Here is a 24,899-nt window from a genome sequence, read left to right as displayed (position 1 = left end):
GGTCACAAGGAGACAGTGGTAAAGTGGGTGACAGAGAGAGGAAGTGGGTGACGCCAGCGAGAGGCATTGGGTGACCAGAAAGACAGTGAGTGGTGACAGGGAGAGACAGTGGGTGACAGGGAGAGGGTGCCAGCAGTGGGTAACAGGGAGAGGGTGACACCAGGAAGAGTCAGTGGGTGACACATAAAGATGATAGGCAGTAGCAGGTAAGAGGGTGATAAGCAGTGTGTGACAGAGAGACAGTGGGTGAAGCCAGGTAAAGGTGAGAGAGGCAGTGGGTGACATCAGGGAGAGGGTGACTGCAGTCGGTAACGTCAGGGAGAGGGTGACTGTTAGTGGGAGACGTGGAGAGGGTAATGGAGAGAAGGAGTGGGTGGCTGGTAGTGGGTGACAGGAAATGGGTGATGGAAAGAAGCAGTGGGTGACAGGAAGTTGGTGATGGAGAGAAGCAGTGGGTGACAGGGAGGAAGCCAGTGTCAGAGCAATAGAGGAGAGAGGAGAAGCAGGAATCACAGACCTTGATATTCCTCCGGTCGGAAAGCAGCTGAGCCTGAGTTGCTCACTCTAGTTAATGGGGGAATATGCTGCTGGCGGCTCAGAGCAGGGACTGATGGGCAAGTGGCAACTGCATTAAATGAGTCAGTGTGACTCTTTGCAATGCTATGAGTTCAGCTTCTGCCTGGGAGCTATAGTGGTTACCCACTGGTGGTGACAGGGAGAGACAGTGGGTGACAGGGAGAGGGTGCCAGCAGTGGGTAACAGGGAGAGGGTGACGCCAGGAAGAGTCAGTGGGTGACACATAAAGATGATGATAGGCAGTAGCAGGTAAGAGGGTGATAAGCAGTGGGTGACAGAGAGACAGTGGGAGTAGCCAGGTAAAGGTGAGAGAGGCAGTGGGTGACATCAGGGAGAGGGTGACTGCAGTGAGTAACGTCAGGGAGAGGGTGACTGTTAGTGGGAGACAGGGAGAGGGTGATGGAGATAAGGAGTGGGTGACTGGTAGTGGGTGACAGGAAACGGGTGATGGAAAGAAGCAGTGGGTGACAGGGAGGAAGCCAGTGTCAGAGCAATAGAGGAGAGAGGTGAAGCAGGAATCACAGACCTTGATATTCCTCTGGTCGGAAAGCAGCTGAGCCTGAGTTGCTCACTCTAGTTAATGGGGGAATATGCTGCTGGCGGCTCAGAGCAGGGACTGATGGACAAGTGGCAGCTGCATTAAATGAGTTAGTGTGACTCTTTGCAATGCTATGAGTTCAGCTTCTGGCTGGGAGCTATAGTGGTTACCCACCCCAGGAGTACTGTCCTGCCAGCAACAGTTCCTGTGGCTCCCACGGTCTGTCTCTCTGCATCTCTTCAAAGCACCACAGGTACACTCCCTTGCACTGTTCAGTCACCTCATGCATTCTTCCTTCAGTAAAGCACTGGCATTCCCACTCTGCCCGGTACTCTGGCTGCTGCGCTGCTTCCCTCCTCAGACGCTGCCTCACAGGACCTGTCAGCTGAAGCATGCTGCTCTACTTCCTCACCAGCCACTCCGACACCTCGGGTCGCTTGCCTGCTCTCTCCCTCGTTGAATAATGCTGCTACACAGTCCTGCCCTGAACTGCCATCTCTTGCACCCGGAATGTCTCTTGCTCTCTGCACTCGGGACTCCAGAGCGCAATGGCAGCAGGAAAAAAGGCGGATGGGGGTTACACGGGTTTGCAGCTCCTATTGTGTGGTGCACATGGGCCCCTGGGTCCAGGGGGCCCACATTGTACACGTTGCACCCACTTTTTGAATACTTACCCCTCTGGAGTCCCACATCAGTGGCAGCAGTGCTGCACGAGTCACTGGTAAATTGGGATAAGTGACATTTTCCCGGCGCTTTTGCACATGCACAGTAGGAAAATCATGTAGAAAATGGCCACCATGCTATTTTCCCAGAGTCCTGCGCATGCACTGATGGCACATCACTAGGTTCTCCAAGTAACCCTAGTGCTCAGAAACGACTGTGCTACCGGCTAGAGAGGAGACTGCACATGGGCCCCCTTTTCTCTTAATACACCCCTGTATAACACCCCATAATTTTGCCATTAATTAAAGGCAGTCCTAATGGGCTCTACATAAAATCTACCAGCCTCCCTCAGACAAATGATTAACCCTGCAGGTAGACAGTACACATCAAAGGTCACCATGCTGGTAATTAAAATGAATACACTTATTAAATATATATCAGGTTATCTTGTGATCCATAATATTATATAACAGCAAGCACCTGTGTGCGCACACTCAGCATAATACATGCACAGTAGGAAATGTCAGAACCTTTGCTGCATGCCCAGGTGCAAATAATCACTCAACTACGTGACCATCGGCATTGTGTGCGGATTGCTTGCGGCTCTAAAGCAGACCCTGAGTGTTTCCTCTCAGGGGGAAGAAGAGGATATCCACAGTCTAAGGATTATTTTCTTCTTCTTTCTGTTATTGGTGACTATGACAAATAACAGAGGGCATAAAGATTTTGCCAAGGAATCCAAAGGAATCCCATACAGTTTAACAGAAAAACTATAAATGTAAATTTGCTCAGTACCTAAGAACTATCCTGCTTGCAGTGGCGTCACCAGGTGTACTATCCCCCCCGCGCCAAAAGAGGCGTGCCCTTGCGGGGGTCTCCGTTTCTTCACTCTGGGGGTGTGTCCAGCATCCCTGGAGATGCAGGCTGCCCCCAGAGACTGGGCTGACTGCAGTGTTGGCTCCTCATTTGTGACGGGAGACAAGTGTCACCAAAGAGTCGGCTCCTGTCACTGCAAAAGAGACTCTGCACTTTGGTGTCACCCCTTCCGTGGACACCCAGGTGTGGACAGCACCCCCCACACCCAGCTTGTGACGCCAGTGCCAACTTGTACTGTGATGTTTTAAATTCAGTAATGCACAGAATGGAAGCTGCTCAGTTTATTGGACAATCACAGGTACTTGCCAGCGAGAGGTTAATCTAGACTCTTCGACTGGCATCCTACATAATAATACAATGCACAGTACTCAGTTAAACACATTTGCAAATACTGTATATGGTAAGCCACCAGCCAAGTCAACTCATCTCTGCTCAGGTGGTCCTGCACTACATAACAATAGCCCCACTACGGGTCATATATTCATGTGTTTCTAAATTGAGAGCTAACTCACCTGGATGCACCCCAAGATCCACCCATACTTTATGTCAAAACAAGGATCAGCATTTTCTCCACCAACTGATCCCATGCTTTCCCGTTTTGGTCAGTTACTGAGTTTCCCATTGTTTTAGAAAGGGGAATGCACATAAACATCTACTCCACAATTTGTATGCCACATCCCAGATGCATTCTATACTGTATGAGTAGAATTACTTGTAGCAACACGAGGGAGCTGGCAATTGTGGTTATAAAGCAAATGAGTGGAAGAGTTAGATTAGAAAACAGAAAAATATTAATTGGGCTAGTATATCTAGAAAAAGGAAGTGACTTCATTTAGAATCAATGTTTAAATGTTTACAAAGATAATACAATGATTAGCTTTTGATACCTTGGATTCTGCAGGACAGAAGTAGAAGAAAGGCTAACTATTAGCATAGAAAATAATCAAACTACAGATGTAGCCACGCTCATCTAGCCTGCAGCTTGCCGTATTTACAGCAATCCAGGTGTTTCCGCAGTTAGGATGTGCATGCATCTAAGTTTGGGCACCCATAAGAATATATGGATGGCATACTAACCAGCAGCTCAACGTACTAAGTAGCATCTGTGTGCAGGGGTTACCGGTGCAGGATCCAGAGGCCGGGGATGTTCCTCTGCAGCAATGTGAGTCCACAGCCCAGGGAAAGGGCTAGGGCACACAGAGGCAGTGATGGCCAGGGGCAGCCGAGATCGACAGCAGCAGACCGGGAGCAATTGGAGCCAGTCACCCATGCAGGCCCACTCAACAGAGATGCAAGGCAATGGATGCAGCACATAAGCCATTGACATAGAGGTTTATAGGCAGAGCACAGCCTGCAGCGACATGCAGGCGGCAAAATGGAGGCCACAGTGAGATGGTGCCCACCAGTGTGTCACTGGAGGTGAGTGCACCTAAACCACACCAACACCGTAAAAACTGTGACTATCAAGCCAAACTAGAACCTGCCGTTCTTTTCTGCCAACAGCGAAAGACTCTTCTACAGAGGCTTCGCACCACCACCATACCCTCAACCTAATTCCTGCAAACCCTCAAACAGATCCTCCAGGAAAAACATCATCACTTCCTTGGACAAATGTACACCATCAGGCCGAAAAAGGTGAGTGTCACGGAACCGAATCCTAGCGTGGCGAACCACTGTCCCTCTGTGAGCCAAAACCCACTTTGCTACCGCTGCATTCACCTTTTGCCTGGCCTCATCAATAGGGCGACCATCTGCCACTCCTCGCCAATGCAACCTTGGCACAATCATGGAGAACACCAAAACACAGCTAGGCCAAGCTGTGGCAATACTTGACAAATCTTCCACCATGGACCATCTCAAATCTAAAGACGTCCTCTTACCCAGATCGTTACCACCCAAATGGACAACCAGGACCCTAGGGACTCCATGCTCCCTGGCTTGACTGACCAACCTACCCTTTAACTCATGCCACATCATTCCACGCCAACCAAGCCAACGAAAACTATGAGCCTTGGGAAAAAACTGCGCCCCTTCCGAGGCCAAAAACCTGGCTGCCCAGTAAACAAAAGAGTGACTGACTACCCATACTGACAACTCGTCATCCACCCAACCTAAAGTGAAAGAAAGGAATAAAAAGTAGGTTAGTAAATGTCCTAACATGAGCTTAATATATGACTTAACCTGAAGGATCTGCCAAAAAGAAAAAAAAAATTCATTTCTCATTGAGACACGGCCTAGCCGTGCTAAACAAGCTCCAAGCCAATCGAAGCATAACATAAAGGCACAAAGGGAAAGATCAAATAAAACAAAGCAAAAGTAAAAGAGGGGGTGGGGGTGTGAAAATGGGGAAAACATAGAACTCAGCTGGAGGTGAAAGCTTAAAAAACCTGCCGAGGGACTTTTAATTGGAACCAATCAGCCGAATTATGGTAAAATTGAAATTCAGTCCGTCAGGTCAGGCAAAAAGTGCAAAAGAACTCCAGACCCCCACTGCCAGCAGTGGCGAGTAGATAATCCCTGAGTAGGATGAACAGGGGAGACAAACGGACACAAACTGAACAATGACGGACACAACAAATCCAACAGTAAACCTCTTAACACTTGCTAAAACAGGAACTCATAAATCCGGGCGAATATATCGCTTGTAACTGGAAGACTTCCAGCGCCCCACCGCCTGAATCTCCACAATGGAAAAAACCTGCCGACGCAGCCGACGTCGCAGCCCCGATTCGAAAGGAATGCGTACCAAAAGCAGAGGGTGAAAGGCCCAAGCCGACCAGCCAGCGACTCAGCAGCCAGCGAAATTGATACTTCATCAATGGTAAACCGTCATAATGCAGCAGCCAGGATCCCCTCGCATCGGGCCGTACTGCCGCATATCTAATCGCCAACTTTACCGGGCAAATGCGCTCATCCAAAGACGAAACCAAAGTGACCCATCTACCCACTTGGTCCGTCTTAGAGCGACGCAGTCTACACAGCAAAGACCTCTCACCCACCACCACATCGTCTCGGAGCATGCGTGAATCAGTCCATTTAGAAGGTGCCACCAGTTCCGAAACCTGAAAGGCCCCATGATAAGCCATGGAGAACACCAACTCGAACAACAATGACTCAAAAAGTGAAGACGCGACCTTGGACACCGCACAGATGACCGCCGGCAGCAGAGCCGCATCGATCGGGCGCCGCCTATCCGGCGGAGCTGGCGCTACACGCGCCCACCCTTTCATCACTTTTGTAAGGAGGCCGCTCTTTGTTCTCTTTGTTACATCAGGAAAACCCTTTAGTTTACTAAAAAATGAAATCCCTGCCAGGTACTGTGACACCACGGCTCTAGACCTACCCGTGACAAAAAGCTGCCAAATAAAAGAAAACATCAGCCGATGACTGCTCTTACCTGCTTGCCCTTGCGCTTGGACAAACTCTTCCCACTCACTCCAAGCTTGACTGTAAGCCTTGAGCGTGTTCGGAGCTACTGATCGCCTCGCTAAGCTCTTCCGTCCGGACCGATCACCTGCCAGACATAATCAGGACATTGAAAACCCCGCGCATCGGCCTCAGGTGCTAGAAGCCAAAATCTTTCCCACTGCCCGCGGGACAACGCGCTGGCTATTCCGTTCTCAAGTCCTGGAACATGCTGCGCTCGAAACCATACATTCCGACGCAAGCACATCAGCAACAGCTGCGCAAGCACCCTCAATACCACAAGTGACTTGACCCTCTGATTATTAATCGCGTGCACCACGCCCAGATTGTCGCATGTGAACAAAATGCTGCGATCGGCCAGACGCTCACCCCAAACCTCCAAGGCCACCATGATTGGAAAAAGCTCAAGCAGCAAAAGGTCCTTAGTAAAACCTACGCGAAACCATTCCTCAGGCCAAGGAGCCACACACCAAGATCCCTCTAGGTAGCATCCGAACCCAGAGGAACCCGCCGCGTCAGTAAATAGCTGCAATCCAGCATTGTCGACCGTCGGGGCCAACCAGATACGCACCCTATTGAATCCCTCCAGGAACGAGGCCCAAATGGCCAAGTCCCTCTTAATCTCGGAGGACAAGCGAATGAAGTGATGCGGTCTGGCACACCCCGCCATCGACCTTTCCAACTTTCGGCAAAAAACCCTGCCCATCGAGATGACCCAACAAGCAAAGTTCAAGAGACCCAACAAAGACTGCGCCTGCCGCAGCGTAACCTTGCGTGACGCCACGAACTGCCCGATAACCTTGCAAAGCTTGGCAACCTTGGCCTGAGGAAGGCGGCAGGAGCCCGCCATCGTGTCGATTTCAATCCCTAAAAACGACAAACAGGAGACCGGCCCCTCCATTTTATCCTCGGCCACAGGGACGCCAAAGTGATAAAACAGGGCCCGGGTGCTAAACAACAAACCGCTGCAGCACGGGGAATTCGACGGTCCCACGCACAGGAAATCATGAAGGTAATGTGCTACCCCATGACCTCCTGTAGAAGACTCAACGCACCAGTGCAAAAACGTGCTAAATTTTTTGAAGAATGAGCAGGAAACGGAACATCCCATTGGCAAACATTTGTCAATGAAATATTCCGCTCCGATCCGAAAACCCATAAAACAGAATGAGTCCGGATGCAACAGAAGAAACCAAAATGCGGATTCAACATCAATCTTAGCCATCAGGGCTCCTGGGCCATAAGTCCGAACAATCCCCAGCGCTTCGTCAAACGACTGGTACATCACCGAACATTGTTCCTGCGGTATTGCGTCGTTGACTGACGACCCTGACGGGTAAGAGAGATGCTGAATGAGCCAAAAGGCACCTGGAGTCTTCTTAGGGACCACCCCCACAGGAGAAATAACCAAATCATCCAATGGGGGCAGAGGAAATGGGCCTACCATCCTACCCAGTCGCACTTCTTTCTCCACTTTTTCGCGCAAAACTGGCGGAAAAGTGCGAGTGGATTGAAAATTCCTGAGGGCCCTAACACTGACGTCGCCCACAACTGGCAGGCGGAAATCAAACTGGAACCCTTGAGACAAAAAACTAGCGACTTGCCTATCAGGATACCAGCCAAGCCACTTGGACATGGCATCCAACTTAATTGGCGTTGGAGCGCTCCCGCTCCCAGGGGTTTTACCAAAGCCTTGCTTACCGCCTCTCGGCCCCTGCCGACTGCCCTTAAAACAGTTGGAGGCCGGGTGAAAACCGCCGCATTGCAAGCATGTGTGTCAAAAACGATACTGCCTGCTGAAGGAACAGGACACGTTATTATAAGCGTAGCATTTACCCTTCGCCGGCACCTCCCCCCCCCGCGCGAGTAGCAGCTCTACCTTTCCTGTTCAACTCCACCTCCGCGCTAGCTCCCTGGGCTGCTAACCCAGTGTGCTGAACATCCGCCCCCGGAGTCCGGGGTTCCTTTGCAGCTTGAGAAGCTCGAGTGACCTGAAGCCATACCTCCACGTCTTTGCACCCAAAATCAATTATATGCAAGCAGTCCTGCTTCTCCCTAAACTTCTCATCATACGCGCGCCACTCAACTCCTGTCGAAGACCGCTGCCTATCATGTATCAGGTGCAAGTACCGGATGATATTCATGTGCTCATCCGGCCTATCCTCCAAATAACACGCCGCAAAGACGCAGAAGCCAGCCAATTGTCAAACGACTGGAACGCCTCAGCACCTATGCCCTTCTTAGCTTTAGCTGCCTTATACTCTTTCTTAGCATCCTTAGTCAGCACGAACAAATCCACGTAATCGCCTCTACCAATTTTCCTATGGCAGCTATCCCGCAACCCCCTTAACACTGCCGTATAGTCACAGTGCACCACTCCCGGCAAATTACGGCGCTTCTTGGCCCTGCGATTGCTCTAAATCCGCTGCCCAGCCGCCTTTTTTGCGTACTTGGCAGCCCGCTTCTTCGCTCTAGTCGTGCTACTAACCTTGGACGCTTGCGACGATAAGGATGAAGAAGAGGAGGAACTGTCAGAACTAGTGCGCGCGGAAGAGCCCGATGCCGAAACCTCCACCTCACCTGACGATGACGACTGCTCGGACTCAGACGCCAGAACTGTGTGAATCTCAAAATCCTCGTCCCCATCATCTTCCATCTCGCCAAGCCCTCCTGAAAAAGAAAACAAAGAACGGGACCCGGAAACCACTGCCGGGACCGGCAGACCACTCCGAGATACCCCCGCCTGCTCATTACGCGAGCGCCTCACCCCCGTTGGCGGGGTGCCCAACTGCGTTGCGGCCTCCTGCAACTCCTGGCAAGCTCACTCTATCCGCTGCACCACTGATCCCGACGGTGCGGCAAAAGCCCCCCTAACCCCCCGCGTGCCCGCAAGATGCACCGAACCCGGGGAGGCAGCTGCCACCAATGGGGCTAAAGCCGACACCACTGATGACAGTGCAGATGCCAGGTCCCCAGTGGCCCCCGTTCACCTCTATCCTCCCGACCACTGCCAAGCGAGACTCCCGGGGCCTCCGGTGCCCCACTACGCCTCCTACCCTGGCCTACATAAGGTGCCGGGGAGGGCCCAGCCCCTAAAAGGTCAGATCGCCTGAGTGACCTGCTGGTCCCCCCTCTGACCCCCTGTCCTGCCCTCTGCACCCCGCCCCCTTCACTCATTCCATCCTCCAATGCCCGGCCACCACTGCCAGCCCGAGCCTGCGCTCCAACACCAGCCCCCAGCCGGGAGGCTCCAGGTTCCTGAAACCTGGAGCACCCCCGAGCGACAGGGAAAGCAGCCCCCTCAGCCAACTCATCATCAGAATTATCAGTGTCAGCAGCATAATTAAAACGGCCCGCCCCCCGCCCCCTCCGTCGTCCCCGACGGGACTCCGGCACTGAGGGAGGCAGCAGGGGAGAGAGACCATCAAGAGCCGCCGCTGCGCGCACATGTGTACGAGCGGGGCCAGAAGCAGCAGGGACGGCCGCGCGCGACCCCTGCCGAGCGTGCCCCTCCCCATGCCGAGGACAAGTCCGGCCTGCAGGGGAGAGAGCCATCGGCCGAGATCCGGCCACCGCCTCCCCATGCCTTTCCGGTGCCTGCCGCCCACCCCGCCACCCACGGCCGGCAGACAACTACGGCTTAGCTACGGGCGACGGAGGTGGAATGAAACCCCCTGTGGGAAGGCGCGTAGGCCCGCCCCGGTGTGCACGCGTGCGCCCGCGGCCCCGCGAAGACTGGGCACAGACGGAGGGAGCCGCAAGCCGAGCCCCGGCCACAACTCCCTCCCTAGCCGCGTACTGGCGCCCCCCCTCCGGCAACTGTGGCAGGGGAGATCGAGCTCGACCCACCGCCGCCACGCGTGCCAGCAGACGAGGAGGCAGAACGGCCGGCCAAGGCTACTGGCCCCACAATGGCGCCCTCCTCACCACCCCCTGAGCGGTAGCGTGCAGAGGCCCGGGGGGAATGCTGGGGTCGGACTGCGGCAGCCATGACACAAGAAGGGAGAAGGAGGGGGAGGTGAACAGAGTGCTAAAACCCCCGAAAGCTAAGTTAAGCTAAAGGCAACAGCAAAAATACACTAAAGCACTAAAAGCACTACCTAAATCTCCTAGCAAGCAATAAACTGACCTAATCAGGACAGCATAAACTCACCAGCAAGGAAGGCAAACTAAAAGAGACCCTTAATGCCCTATGCATCCCCTATATATAGTGATCCCTCCCCTACCTATAATTGGCTGTAACCTGTCATGCCATTTTGGTCCACACCCATCACAGGAGGTTTAACTCTCTCCATTCCCATGTCTGTCATTCTGTTCTCCATCCTGAATTATTATTATTATTATTATTATTATTATTATTATCCTTTATTTATAGGTTCCGCAGCGCCCAATTACAGAGTACATAAACAAATAATCAAGCAGGAAAACAGCAACTTACAGTTGACGACAATATAGGACAAGTACAGGGTAAATAAACATAGCTACATCAGCAGATGACACTGGAATAAGTATCAGGTGGCAGAAGACTGCTGGATTTGGTGCAGTTGAATATTATTAGAGTAAGAAAAGGATAAGCACATGAGGGAAGAGGGCCCTGCTCGTGAGGGCTTACATTCTAAAGGGGAGGAGTAGACAGACAGGGGTGAGACAGATGGGGTACATAGAGAGCATGGGACAGAGGTTTAGGATGAGATTCGGCTGGGTTTGGTAAAGAAGTGGGTCTTGAGAGCCCGTTTGAAGTTTTGTAGAGAGGTGAAGAGTCTGAGGGGGAGAGGTAGGGAATTCCAGAGAAGTGGTGCAGCACGTAAAAAATCTTGGAGGTAGGAGTGGGAGGAAGTAATCCGTAGGCAGGAGAGTCGGCGTGCATTAGCAGAGCGAAGAGGACGTGTGGGAGTGTAAAGGGAGATAAGGTCAGAGATGTAGATGGGAGAGGAGTGGATGAGGGCTTTGTAAGCAACTATGAGAAGCTTGAAATTGATTCTGAAAGGGAAGGGGAGCCAATGAAGGTCTAGTAAGAGAGGAGAGGTGGACGTAGTGCGTTTGGTGAGGAAAATGAGCCGGTCAGCAGCATTGAGGATAGATTGGAGTGGAGAGAGGTATTTGTCAGGAATGCCAGTCAGGAGGAGATTACAGTAGTCCAGTCTGGAGATGACCAGTGAGTGGATAAGAGTCTTAGTAGCATCCTGGGTCAGAAAGGGTCTGATCCTGGAAATATTTTTTAGATGAAAACGGCAGGTTTGTGAGAGGTGCTGAATGTGTGGTTTGAAGGAGAGGGAGGAGTCAAGGATTACTCCAAGACAGCGCACTTGGGGGCAAGAGGAGATAGTAGTGCCATCAATAGATAATGAGATTGTAGGAGGTGAGGTTATACGGGAGGGAGGGAAGATGATCAGCTCGTTCTTAGACATGTTAAGTTTAAGAAAGCGCTGGGACATCCAGGAAGAGGTAGCAGAGAGACAGTTGGAGATACGAGTGAGGAGAGCAGGGGAGAGGTTTGGAGAGGAAAGATAGATTTGAGTGTCATCAGCATAGAGATGATATTGGAAACCAAAAGAACTAATGAGCTTACCTAGTGAGGACGTATAGAGAGAGAAGAGAAGAGGACCAAGGACAGAACCTTGGGGTACCCCTACAGTTAGTGGAAGTGAGGGGGAGGTGGAGTCATGAGAGGAGACAGAGAATGAACGGTCAGAAAGGTAGGCAGACAGCCAAGAGAGGGCAGTGTCACGCAGACCAATGGAGTGAAGGATTTGCAGTAGGAGAGGATGGTCCACAGTGTCAAAAGCAGCAGAGAGATCAAGTAGAATAAGTATAAAGTAGTGTCCCTTAGATTTAGCAACATGGAGGTCATTGCATACTTTTGTAAGGGCAGTTTCAGTGGAGTGGAGAGGACGGAAGCCAGACTGGAATGGGTCAAGCAGTGAGTGTGAGGAAAGAAAGGAAGTAAGGCGGTTGTAGACAATACGCTCAAGGAGTTTGGAGGCAAAAGGCAGGAGAGAGATGGGTCAGTAGTTGGAGAGAGTGTTTGGATCAAGGGTAGGTTTTTTAAGAATAGGAGAGATGAGTGCATGCTTGAAGGCAGAGGGGACAGTGCCTGATGAGAGGGAGAGATTGAGAAGGTGGGAAAGATGGGAACAAGCAGAAGGAGAGAGGTAGCAGAGGAGGCGAGAGGGGATAGGGTCAAGTGGGGAGGTGGTGCGGGGACAGGAACGAATGAGGGCCATGACTTCCTCTCCAGATGCATGGGAGAAAGATGTCAGAGTTGGTGCGAGGGATGGGGAGGGTTGGTAAGGGATAGGAGAAGGCTGGTTACTAATGGTCTGTTGTGATGTGATGTCCTGACGTATGGAGTCAATTTTGGATGTGAAGTACGTGGCAAAGTCAAGAGCAGAGAGTGAGGATGGGAGACGAGGTGGAGGTGGGCAGAGGAGTGAGTTGAGAGTGGCAAAGAGGCGCCGGGGGTTGCAAGACTGGGAGGAGATGAGGTTCTTGAAGTATGACTGTTTAGCAAGAGAAAGGGCAGCACTGAAGGATGAGAGCATAAGTTTGAAATGGAGGAAGTCTGCCTTAGAGCGTGATTTCCTCCAGTGTCGCTCAGCAGTACGTGAGCATTTTTGCAGATATCTGCTGCATTTGGTGTGCCAGGGTTGAGGTGTTAATTTGCGAGGGTGAATAGTGGTTGGTGGAGCAACAGAGTCAAGAGCAGAAGTAAGGGATGCATTGTATGTGGAAGTGGCTTGTTCAGGGCATGAGTGAGAGAGAATAGGAGAGAGAAGTGAGTCAAACAGGGAGGAAAGGAATGTGGTGTCAATAGCTTCAATGTTACGCTTAGTGATGGTAGCCTTAGGAGGTAGAGATGGGGAAGTCGAGAGAGATTGGTTAAAGGAAAGCAGGTGGTGGTCAGAGAGTGGAAATGGGGAGTTTGAAAAATCAGAAATATCACAGCGGTGAGTGAAGACCAGATCCAGTGAGCTCCCATTCACATGGGAGGGTGAGGAGGTCCACTGGAAGAGACCAAGTGAAGAGGTGAGGTTAAGGAGTTTAGAGGCCGGGGATTGTGTGGGGATGTCAATAGGGATGTTGAAATCGCCTAGGATAATGGAGGGAATGTCAGAAGAGAGGAAGTGAGGAAGCCAGGAAGCAAAGTTGTCGATGAATTTGGAAGCAGTGCCAGGGGGGCGGTAAATGACAGCTACTCTAAGATGTACTGGTTGGAAGAGGCGTATGGCATGGACCTCAAATGTAGAGAATGTATGGGATGGTTCTGGTGGTATGAGTTGGTAGGAGTAACTAGAAGGTAAAAGGACCCCAACACCACCCCCATGGCGACCCCCAGGTCGGGGTGTGTGTGTGAATGTGAGGCCCCCAACAGAGAGAGCAGCAGGAGAAGTAGTGTCAGAGGGCGTAATCCAAGTTTCAGTAATGGCTAGTAGGTATAGGGAGTTGGAAATGAAAAGGTCATGAGTGGGGACCAGTTTGTTACAAACAGATCTGGCATTCCACAGGGCACAGGATAGGGGGTATGAGTTTGTGGGAGAGATGTGAATGAGATTATCAGGGTTGCTGAAGCGATGAGGAGAGATTAACTTTGAGGGCAGGGATGATGAGAGAGTAGTGATGGTACGGGTGCCTGAGCTAGGAGGGGAAACTGCAGGAGGTGGGCAGGGAGGGAGGTCAGTGTGATGTGGATGGGGGTGTGGGGAGGTGACAGGGAAAGGAGAGAGGGAGCAGGGCTGAGTTGTGGGGTAGCAGGACCATGGGGCAGAGGTGAATGAAAGTGGGGTAACAGGAAAGGAGGGGGAAGGAAACAGAGGGATGGAGGGGAGAGAGGAGGAGGGGAGAGAGGAGGAGGTGTAGGAGACTAGGGGGGAAGGATAAAGATACATTATTAGGTAGACAGTGACTGATGTGGGGAGTATAAGAAAGCCTTGACATAGTGTTAAGTAGGTAAATAGGTTGAGGGAAAGTGGAAGTGGGAGTGGAGGCTGTAAGGGAATCCGAGCAGAAGAATTGCAGAAATGCAGGTGAGAAAAGCAGTGTAGGCTTAATGGGTGTAGATTTAGTATGAAATTAGTCAAAAGCGTAGATAAAGTGGGTGCAGAAATGTATTTGGAGTGTAAGAAATGAAAGGATTGTGAGAGGTTTAAGAAGCGATGGTAATTATGTTAGATGTTTTAAGTGTTTGCAGGTAAAATTGCATTGGTGCAGCTGTGCTTCAAAAACAAAATTACAATAATACAGATACAAGCATTTGTAGGTGAAATGGATGGTTTTTGAATTGTCCAACTAAGGTAGTTCCGTGCTATTTAATCAGATGCAACCATAAGGAGGTGTGTGATCTGAGAAGTGACTCACATTTGTTATTAGTTGTTCAGTTTTCTTTGTTTTGTTAGATTGGTGTTATGTTTAGTCTTAGCGTTCTACGTTTTCATTTTTATGTCTGTGTGGCTTGTGCACTGCTCTATTAATCTTCTGTATGATAGGCCTCATTCAGCTTCCGTTGCAAAATTACAAATTGCAAATCGGACGAATATCAGCAGACTGCAAATTAGTGATGAGCGGGTTCGGTTTCTCGGGAACCGAACCCCCCCGAACTTCACCCTTTTTTACACGGGTCCGAGCCATACTCGGATTCTCCCGTATGGCTCGGTTAACCCGAGCGCGCCCGAACGTCATCATCCCGCTGTCCGATTCTTGCGAGATTCGGATTCTATATAAGCAGCCGCGCGTCGCCGCCATTTTCACTCGTGCATTGGAAATGTTAGGGAGAGGACGTGGCTGGCGTCCTCTCCGTTATTGTTGAACTTGATTGTGCATTATTGCTTAATTGTGGGGAGGGCTGGGGAGCAGCTGTATAATATAGGAGGAGTACAGTGCAGAGTTTTGCTGATCAGTGACCACCAGTTATCCGTTCTCTGCCTGAAAAAAACGCTCCATATCTGTGCTCAGTGTGCTGCATATATCTGTGCTCACACTGCTTAATTGTGGAGACTGGGGAGCAGCTGTATTATATAGCAGGAGTACAGTGCAGAGTTTTGCTGACAGTGACTACCAGTATACGTTGTCTGCCTGAAAAACACTCCATATCTGTGCTCAGTGTGCTGCTTTATTGTGGGGACTGGGGACCACCAGTATAATATTATATAGGAGGAGTACAGTGCAGAGTTTTGCTGACCAGTGACCACCAGTATATAATATATAGCATTACGGTACAGTAGGCCACTGCTGTACCTACCTCTGTGTCGTCATTAAGTATACTATCCATCTACATTCTATACCTGTGGTGCATTTTAGTTTTGCAGTTTGCTGACACAGTGACCACCAGTATACTATATATAGCAGTATGGTACGGAAGGCCACTGCTGTACCTACCTCTGTGTCGTCATTAAGTATACTATCCATCTACATTCTATACCTGTGGTGCATTTTAGTTTTGCAGTTTGCTGACACAGTGACCACCAGTATACTATATATAGCAGTACGGTACGGAAGGCCACTGCTGTACCTACCTCTGTGTCGTCATTAAGTATACTATCCATCTACATTCTATACCTGTGGTGCATTTTAGTTTTGCAGTTTGCTGACACAGTGACCACCAGTATACTATATATAGCAGTACGGTACGGAAGGCCACTGCTGTACCTACCTCTGTGTCGTCATTAAGTATACTATCCATCTACATTCTATACCTGTGGTGCATTTTAGTTTTGCAGTTTGCTGACACAGTGACCACCAGTATACTATATATAGCAGTACGGTACGAAAGGCCACTGCTGTACCTACCTCTGTGTCGTAATTAAGTATACTATCCATCTACATTCTATACCTGTGGTGCATTTTAGTTTTGCAGTTTGCTGACACAGTGACCACCAGTATACTATATATAGCAGTACGGTACGGAAGGCCACTGCTGTACCTAACTCTGTGTCGTCATTAAGTATACTATCCATCTACATTCTATACCTGTGGTGCATTTTAGTTTTGCAGTTTGCTGACACAGTGACCACCAGTATACTATATATAGCAGTATGGTACGGAAGGCCACTGCTGTACCTACCTCTGTGTCGTCATTAAGTATACTATCCATTTACATTCTATACCTGTGGTGCGCCTCTTTTTTTCTTTGCATCATGTGCTGTTTGGGGACAATTTTTTTGAAGTGCCATCCTGTCTGACACTGCAGTGCCACTCCAAGATGGGCCAGGTGTTTGCGTCGGCCACTTGTGTCGCTTAGCTTAGTCACACAGCGACCTTGGTGCGCCTCTTTTTTTCTTTGCATCATGTGCTGTTTGGGGACTATTTTTTTGAAGTGCCATCCTACCTGACACTGCAGTGCCACTCCTAGATGGGCCAGGTGTTTGTGTCGGCCACTTTGTGTCGCTTAGCTTAGCCATCCAGCGACCTCGGTGCAAATTTTAGGACTAAAAATAATATTGTGAGGTGTAAGGTGTTCAGAATAGACTGGAAATGAGTGGAAATTATGGTTATTGAGGTTAATAATACTATGGGATCAAAATGACCCCCAAATTCTATGATTTAAGCTGTTTTTTAGGGTTTTTTGAAAAAAACACCCGAATCCAAAACACACCCGAATCCGACAAAAAATTTTCAGGGAGGTTTTGCCAAAACGCGTCCGAATCCAAAACACGGCCGCGGAACCGAATCCAAAACCAAAACACAAAACCCGAAAAATGTCCGGTGCACATCACTACTGCAAATGCACTTTGAACACATTGCACGTGCGTGGTGACTAAATTGCGATCGCAATGTGTGTATGTCTTGAGAGCAGAGCCGTTTACATACACATCTGATGGCTGCTATTATCGCTCCCCCTCCTGCCACCTACATCACTCCGCTTGTGGGGCGGAGTTTTGCAAAACAATGTGATTGCGTTGTGACATCATGACACAACGCGTCATTTCACAAAACTCCACCCGAGCAGAGTGCTATGAACAAGACTGGTTTGAACATTGGTGGTCATTCCGAGTTGATCGCTCGTTATTTTTTTTCCGCAATGGAGCGATTAGTCGCTAATGCGCATGCGCAATGTCCGCAGTGCGACTGCGCCAAGTAAATTTGCTATTAAGTTAGGTATTTTACTCACGGCATTACAAGGTTTTTTCTTCGTTCTGGTGATCGTAATATGATTGACAGGAAGTGGATGTTTCTGGGCGGAAACTGGCCGTTTTATGGGAGTGTGTGAAAAAACGCTGCCGTTTCTGGGAAAAACGCGGGAGTATCTGGAGAAACGGGGGAGTGTCTGGGTGAACGCTGGGTGTGTTTGTGACGTCAAACCAGGAACGAAACTGACTGAACTGATCGCAGTGGCAGAGTAAGTGTCGAGCTACTCAGAAACTGCTAAGAAATTTCTATTCGCAATTTTGAGAATCTTTCGTTCGCAATTTTGCTAAGCTAAGATTCACTCCCAGTAGGCGGTGGCTAAGCGTGTGCAATGCTGCTAAAAGCAGCTTGCGAGCGAACAACTCGGAATGAGTGCCATTATGCAGTCGCGTACAGCGCCGCATGGTGGAGGGGGCTGTCGCTGCCTTCTCCATCAGTGGGTGCCCGGCTCCTTCACAGAGCTTGCGTTGTGCCAACAGGTGCCCACAGTCAGTACGCTGTGAGCAGGGCCGGCTCCAGGCATGTTCGAATAGAGCGGCCGCGCAGGGCGCCACCCTTAATGGGCGCCGCGCGCTGGTGCCGCCATATTCGTACCTGGAGCCGACCCTGCTGTGCAGCTCTCCCCGGCCTTTAACTGTGGTGCGCGATATGTGCGCTGCGCGGCGCTGGCGTCTGACGTCAGACGCCGGCGCCGCGCAGCGCGCATAGAGCACACCACCGTTAGAGTCGTCCAGTCCCAAGCCTGCAGACAGCCACACTCCCCCTCCCGCGCAGCGCGCATCGATCACACCACCGTTGGAAGAGTCCTCCAGTCCCGGCCCGCGCCCTCTGACAGCAGCACGCCCTCCCTCCCGCGCCGCAGGTATTGTGGGGGGCATTTATGGATCTGTCACTGTGGGGTCATATCTGCACTGTGGGGCCATCTGCACTGTGGGGGCATTTATGGATCTGTCACTGGGGGCATATCTGGCACTGTGGGGCCATCTGCACTGTGGGGGCATTTATGGATCTGTCACTGGGGGCATATCTGGCACTGTGGGGTCATCTGCACTGTGGGGGCATTTCTGGATCTGTCACTGTGGGGGCATATCTGGCACTGTGGGGTCAGCTGCACTGTGGGGGGCATTTATGTATCTTGCACTGTGGGGGCATTTATGTATCTGGCACTGTGGGGGCATATCTGCACTGTGGGGGCATATCTGGCACTGTGGGCTCATCTGCACTGTGGGGGCATTTATGGATCTGTCACTGTAGGGGCATATCTGGCACAGTGGGGTCATCTGCACTGTGGGGGCATTTATGGATCTGTCACTGTGGGGGCATATCTGGCACTGTGGGGTCATCTGCACTGTGGGGGCATTTATGGATCTGTCACTGTGGGGGCATATCTGGCACTGTGGGGTCATCTGCACTGTGGGGGCATTTATGGATCTGTCACTGTGGGGGCATATCTGGCACTGTGGGGTCAGCTGCACTGTGGGGGCATTTATGTATCTTGCACTGTGGGGGCATTTATGTATCTGGCACTGTGGGGGCATATCTGCACTGTGGGGGCATATCTGGCACTGTGGGGTCATCTGCACTGTGGGGGCATTTATGGATCTGTCACTGTGGGGGCATATCTGGCACTGTGGGGTCATCTGCACTGAGGGGGCATAAACGGATCTGTCACTGTGGGGGCATATCTGGCACTGTCGGGTCAGCTGCACTGTGGGGGGCATTTATGTATCTTGCACTGTGGGGGCATATCTGCACTGTGGGGGCATTTATGTATCTGGCACTGTGGGGGCATATCTGGCACTGTGGGGCATATCTGCGCTGTGGGGGCATTTATGTATCTGCACTGTGGGGGCATTTATGTATCTGGCACTGTGGGGGCATTTATGTATCTGGCACTGTGGGGGCATATCGGCACTGTGGGGGCATTTATGTATCTGGCACTGTGGGGGCATTTATGTATCTGGCACTGTGGGGGTATATCTGCACTGTGGGGGCACTTATTTATCTGGCACTGTGGGGGCACTTATTTATCTGGCACTGTGGGAGCACTTATTTATCTGGCACTGTGGGGGCATTTATTTATCTGGCACTGTGGGGGCATTTATTTATCTGGCACTGTGGGGGCATTTTTGTATCTGGCACTGTGGGGGCATTTATGTATCTGGCACTGTGGGGGCATTTATGCATCTGGCACTGTGGGGGCATTTATGTATCTGGCACTGTGGGGGCATACAGTATCTGCACTGTGGGGGCATTTATTTATCTGGCACTGTGGGGGTATATCTGGCACTGTGGGGGCATTTTTGTATCTGGCACTGTGGGGTCATATCTGCACTGTGGGGGCATTTATGTATCTGGCACTGTGGGGGCATTTATGTATCTGGCACTGTGGAGGCATTTATGTATCTGGCACTGTGGGGGCATTTTTGTATCTGGCACTGTGGGGTCATATCTGCACTGTGGGGGCATTTATGTATCTGGCACTGTGGGGGCATTTATGTATCTGGCACTGTGGATGCATTTATGTATCTGGCACTGCTGGGGGGCATTTATGTATCTGGCACTGTGGGGACATATCTGGCACTGTGTGGCCATTTATGTATCTGGCATTGCTGGGGGGCATGTCATGTGTATCTGGCACTGCTGAGGGGCATGTCACGTGTTGCTGGCACTGCTGGGGGGCATGTCACGTGTTGCTGGCACTGCTGGGGAGCATGTCACGTGTAGCTGGCACGGCTGGGGAGCATATCATGTAGTGTTCCCGCTAGGCAATGTGTCTCAGTGCTCTGCCTGGCGCAAAGTGTCTCAGTGCTCTGTCTGGCGCAATGTGTATTAGCTGCACTACTGTGTGGTGTATTGCGAATTGACACTATTATGTGGCCACGCACCTTCCCCACGAAGCAATGCCCCTAGGGGGCGCTTTTACATTTTCTCGCTCAGGGTGCTGGTAGGCCTGGAGCCGGCTCTGGCTGTGAGTGATAGTGTAGCAGTGCCTATGCTGTATCACCCGGGGAGCTGCCTGTCACATTGTCAGCAGCAGGGAGTGGTAACACGCTAGAGATCCAGTTCTCCTCATCCCACCCAGCGCTGGATTAACACACAAATCCCCCACACAGATCAGTCCACGTGGACACAATAGCAGCTGTTCCAACAAATAAATGTCCATTGGTCGCAATGTTCATCTGTGACGGCAGGCTGAGTAAGACAACACCTTGAACTAAACATAAGATACTCGTGTTGTCAGCTGTGTATCATATCCAGATAAATAAATAATGTAGCAATATATTACATAGAGAAACTCCTACATGCTGAATAGATAACACTTGCAGACCTGATCGCTAGGCTGCGTTTTCGTACAGTGGGCGATCAGGTCTAAACTGCACATGCGTATGCACCGCACGGGTACAAAGCGGATTGCCGCTCAGCGATGGGTCTGTGCGAAGTATCCATTTGCACGGGCGTTCGCAAGGAGATTGACAGAAAGAAGGCGTTTCTGGGTGGCAACTGACCCTTTTCTGGGAGTGTTTGGAAAAACACAGGCGTGTACAAGCGTTTGCAGGGCGGGTGTGTGATGTCAATCCCGGTCCAGAACAGGCTGAAGCGATCGCATCGACTTAGTAAGTCCTTGGCTGTGCAGACACTACACAAAATCTGTTTGTACAGCTCTGGTACACATGCGTTCGCACACATGCAAAGCGAAAATACACTCTCCCTGTAGGCGGCGACTATCTGATCGCAGCAGTGCAAAAATCGCATACTAGCGATCAGGTCTGAATTAGGTCAAATATGTATAGCAGACTTGCCTGCTCTCCTGGAATGTCCAGGAGACTCACAAACACCGGGTCGCTCTCCCGGCCCCCCAGAAGAATAGACAACTCTCCTGTTTGTTGCAGCGCCCCCTGACCCAGCCGCCCACTCTGCGAGTGAAGTGGGTGGTCCGAGCAGCCGAAGACGTGATTCTCACTGAATTGTGTCATTATAGCCACGCCCCCTGCTGTATAATGTTGGTATTATAGGTCAGGAAGCGTGGCTACGATGACATAATCACTGTCACCACTACCCGTACAGCATCATTTGCATAGGCCCACCCTCACCCACCACCTTCGATGCATCCTACCTCCCCCTGGCCCACTGCTGAACCGACCTGGCTGCTCTATCCCGGAGAGAGCAGCCAGGAAGTCAGCAGTGGCGTGTAGTGAGGTCAGTGGCTGGTGAGGCACTGCAGCCATAATGTCCGCTGAATCACGCCGATGACCCCTACCGCCGCTGAGCCAAAGCCAGCTACTGCCCCTGAGCCGATGCCCGCTACCCCTGCCACCGCCAATGGCTTACAAACTCGCCCACCATCATCTGTCCCGACCCTCCACCACTAATTCGCATCTCAGTCCGAAGCCGCCACCAATGCCCGCAGCCTGCCTGCTTATCAAACATGTGATGAGCAGGCAGCTAATATATTGTACATTTTTATAGAAGAAAAAAATTGTGTTTGGGACTGGGGAGAGAGTGGGAGGAGAACATGAATGCAATTTTGTTGTCCAAGGCTTCTATTAACTTATTAGCACCATGGGTGTGGCACTATTAAGTTAATGGAAGTTCTTGACAACAAAATAGCCAGCAGTGGGTGACAGGGAGAGCGTGACGCCAGAGAGAGGGTGACAGCTGTGGGTGACAGGGAGTGGGTGACGCCAGGGAGAGAGTAACAGGAATAGCGTGACGCCAGGGAGAGGGTGACAGGAAGAGCATGACGCCAGGGAGAGGGTGGCACGCTATGTTTGTATGTGCCTATGTCTGTATGTGCTCCTGTATGTCCGTATGTGCCTATGTCCGTATGTGCTTCTGTATGTGCCTAAGTCTGTATGTGCTCCTGTATGTCCGTATGTAGCACGTTATGTCTGTATGTGTCTATGTCCATATGTGCTCCTGTATGTCCGTGTATGCCTATGTCCGTATGTGCTCCTGTATGTCTGTATGTGCCTATGTCTGTTTGTGCTCCTCTATGTCCCTATGTGGAATGATATGTCTGTATGTGCTCCTCTATGTCCATATGTGGCATGCTGTCTGTATGTGCTCCTCTACGTCCGTTTGTGGCACGCTATGTCTGTATGTGCTCCTGTATGTCCATATGTGCCAATATCCATATGTGCTCCTGTATGTCCGTATGTGCCTATGTCTGTTTGTGCTCCTGTATGTCTGTATGTGCCTATGTCTGTTTGTGCTCCTCTATGTCCCTATGTGGAATGATATGTCTGTATGTGCTCCTCTATGTCCATATGTGGCATGCTGTCTGTATGTGCTCCTCTACGTCCGTTTGTGGCACGCTATGTCTGTATGTGCTCCTGTATGCCCATATGTGCCTATATCCATATGTGCTCCTGTATGTCCGTATGTGCCTATGTCTGTTTGTGCTCCTGTATGTCTGTATGTGCCTATGTCTGTTTGTGCTCCTCTATGTCCCTATGTGGAATGATATGTCTGTATGTGCTCCTCTATGTCCATATGTGGCATGCTGTCTGTATGTGCTCCTCTACGTCCGTTTGTGGCACGCTATGTATGTAGGTATGTGCTCCTGTATGTCCATATGTGCCTATATCCATATGTGCTCCTGTATGTCCGTATGTGCCTATGTCTGTTTGTGCTCCTCTATGACCGTATGTAGCACGTTATGTCTGTATGTGCCTATGTCCATATGTGCTCCTGTATGTCCGTATATACCTATGTCCGTATGTGCCTATGTCTGTATGTGCTCCTCTATGTCCATATGTGGCATGCTGTCTGTATGTGCTCCTCTACGTCCGTTTGTGGCACGCTATGTCTGTATGTGCTCCTGTATGTCCGTATGTGCCTATATCCATATGTGCTCCTGTATGTCCGTATGTGCCTATATCCATATGTGCTCCTGTATGTCCGTATGTGCCTATATCCATATGTGCTCCTGTATGTCCGTATGTGTCTATGTTTGTGCTCCTTTAAGTCCGTATGTGGCACGCTATGTCTGTATGTGCTCCTCTATGTCCGGATGTGTCTGTTTGTGCTCTTCTATGTTCGTATGTGGCACGCTATGTCTATATGTGCCTATGTCTATATGTGCTCCTGTATGCCCATATGTGTCTATGCCCGTATGTGGCACGCTATGTCTGTATGTGCTCCTCTACGTCCGTTTGTGGCACGCTATGTCTGTATGTGCTCCTGTATGTCCGTATGTGCCTATATCCATATGTGCTCCTGTATGTCCGTATGTGCCTATATCCATATGTGCTCCTGTATGTCCGTATGTGCCTATATCCATATGTGCTCCTGTATGTCTGTATGTGTCTATGTTTGTGCTCCTTTAAGTCCGTATGTGGCACGCTATGTCTGTATGTGCTCCTCTATGTCCATAATGTGTCTGTTTGTGCTCTTCTATGTTCGTATGTGGCACACTATGTCTATATGTGCCTATGTCTATATGTGCTCCTGTATGCCCATATGTGTCTATGTCCGTATGTGGCACGCTATGTCTGTATGTGCTCCTCTATGTCCGTATGTGGAACGCTATGTCTGTATGCGCTCCTGTATGTCCGTATGTGTTTATGTTTGTGCTCCTCAATGTCCGTATGTGGCACGTTATGTCTGTATGTGCCTATGTCTGTATGTGCTCCTGTATGTCCATATGTGTCTGTTTGTTTGTGCTCCTCTATGTCCGTATGTAGCACGTTATGTCTGTTTGCGCCCCTCTATGTCTATATGTTTCTTTAACTGTATGTGCTCCACCAATATGTCCTGTATAGTGCTCCCTCATCTATATTTCCTTTATTGTGCTGTCTCCCTTCCCATCTTCTGTATTGTGCTAATCCTTTTTTATATGCTTTTTAATGCTCCCCAAATCTGTATTTTCCTTAACCATTAAAAATGACCCACGAACCACATACCTGCTGCCACCAGCACCCTGCTACCACACCCCTTACCAGAAGCGTTGCAGCATAGTACATCACGTCCGCAATGCTGATCCTCCTCCCAGAAGCAGTCGTGACCAATGTTTGGGGCAGTGTGGGAGGCCCCCATCTTGTATGTTCCTGAGTGTGCTCCAGCCACCTTCAATAAGTTCTTTACTGTGCTGCCCCCAACCCCCACCATATGCACTGTATTTTATTTATTTGTATTTATTTATTTTTGTATTTTATATATATATATATATATATATATATATATATATATATAAAAATTATATTCAGACACTCCAGAGTCTGTATTTTCTTTATTGTCCTGTTTAAATTGCCCGACGCCCGTCTCCCTCCACTATGGATCCTGCGGCATCCCTGACCCCAGTACTAACCATAAGAAGTCTTCTTGACTTCTCTCCTCGTCTGGTCTGTAAGAGATCCTCATGCAGTGCAGATGGCAGTAGCATCGGGAGAGCGGCAGAGTCGCTGTCAGGGAGCCGGGAAATGAGACGGCGGGGGGAGGACGGACCCGCTGCATCCGAGTGTGCGGCACACAGGGAGACCAGGCTAGCCGGCTCCCTGAGCAGTGCAGGGTGATGAGGTCCGGGAGCTTAGCTCCCAGTGCCACAGCGTCACATTCAGGCAGAGTAGGCACTCAGACGGAGCTTGTCTGCACGGCTGGGGACCGGGAGCTCAGCTTAGCAGTGCACACCCCCGAATCCACCACTGCCCAATCACCTCCTTCACAGTGACAGGGGCGTGCATTCATATGGGCTGAA

At 50.5% G+C, this 24,899-nt stretch overlaps 1 long non-coding RNA gene across 3 annotated transcripts in view; it reads right to left on the bottom strand.

Annotated features, from left to right (window-relative positions):
• Positions 1–24,899, bottom strand: part of LOC134907503 (uncharacterized) — a 47,997-nt gene that overhangs the window by 7,241 nt on the left and 15,857 nt on the right. The window contains exon 1 of one of the 3 annotated variants that reach the window (XR_010175773.1): positions 1,103–1,154. The exons of 1 other annotated variant lie outside the window; for it this stretch is intronic. This is a non-coding gene — a long non-coding RNA (uncharacterized LOC134907503). Of the gene's footprint in view, positions 1–517; positions 607–1,102; positions 1,155–24,899 lie in introns of those variants that run through there. One more of the 3 variants, XR_010175775.1, reaches the window with a different exon arrangement.

Source organism: Pseudophryne corroboree, chromosome 1 (assembly GCF_028390025.1).
Source record: "Pseudophryne corroboree isolate aPseCor3 chromosome 1, aPseCor3.hap2, whole genome shotgun sequence".
Classification (NCBI taxonomy): Eukaryota; Metazoa; Chordata; class Amphibia; order Anura; family Myobatrachidae; genus Pseudophryne; species Pseudophryne corroboree.
The sequence above is the reverse complement of the archived record's forward strand: the minus strand, read 5'-3'. Positions and strand labels throughout refer to the sequence as shown.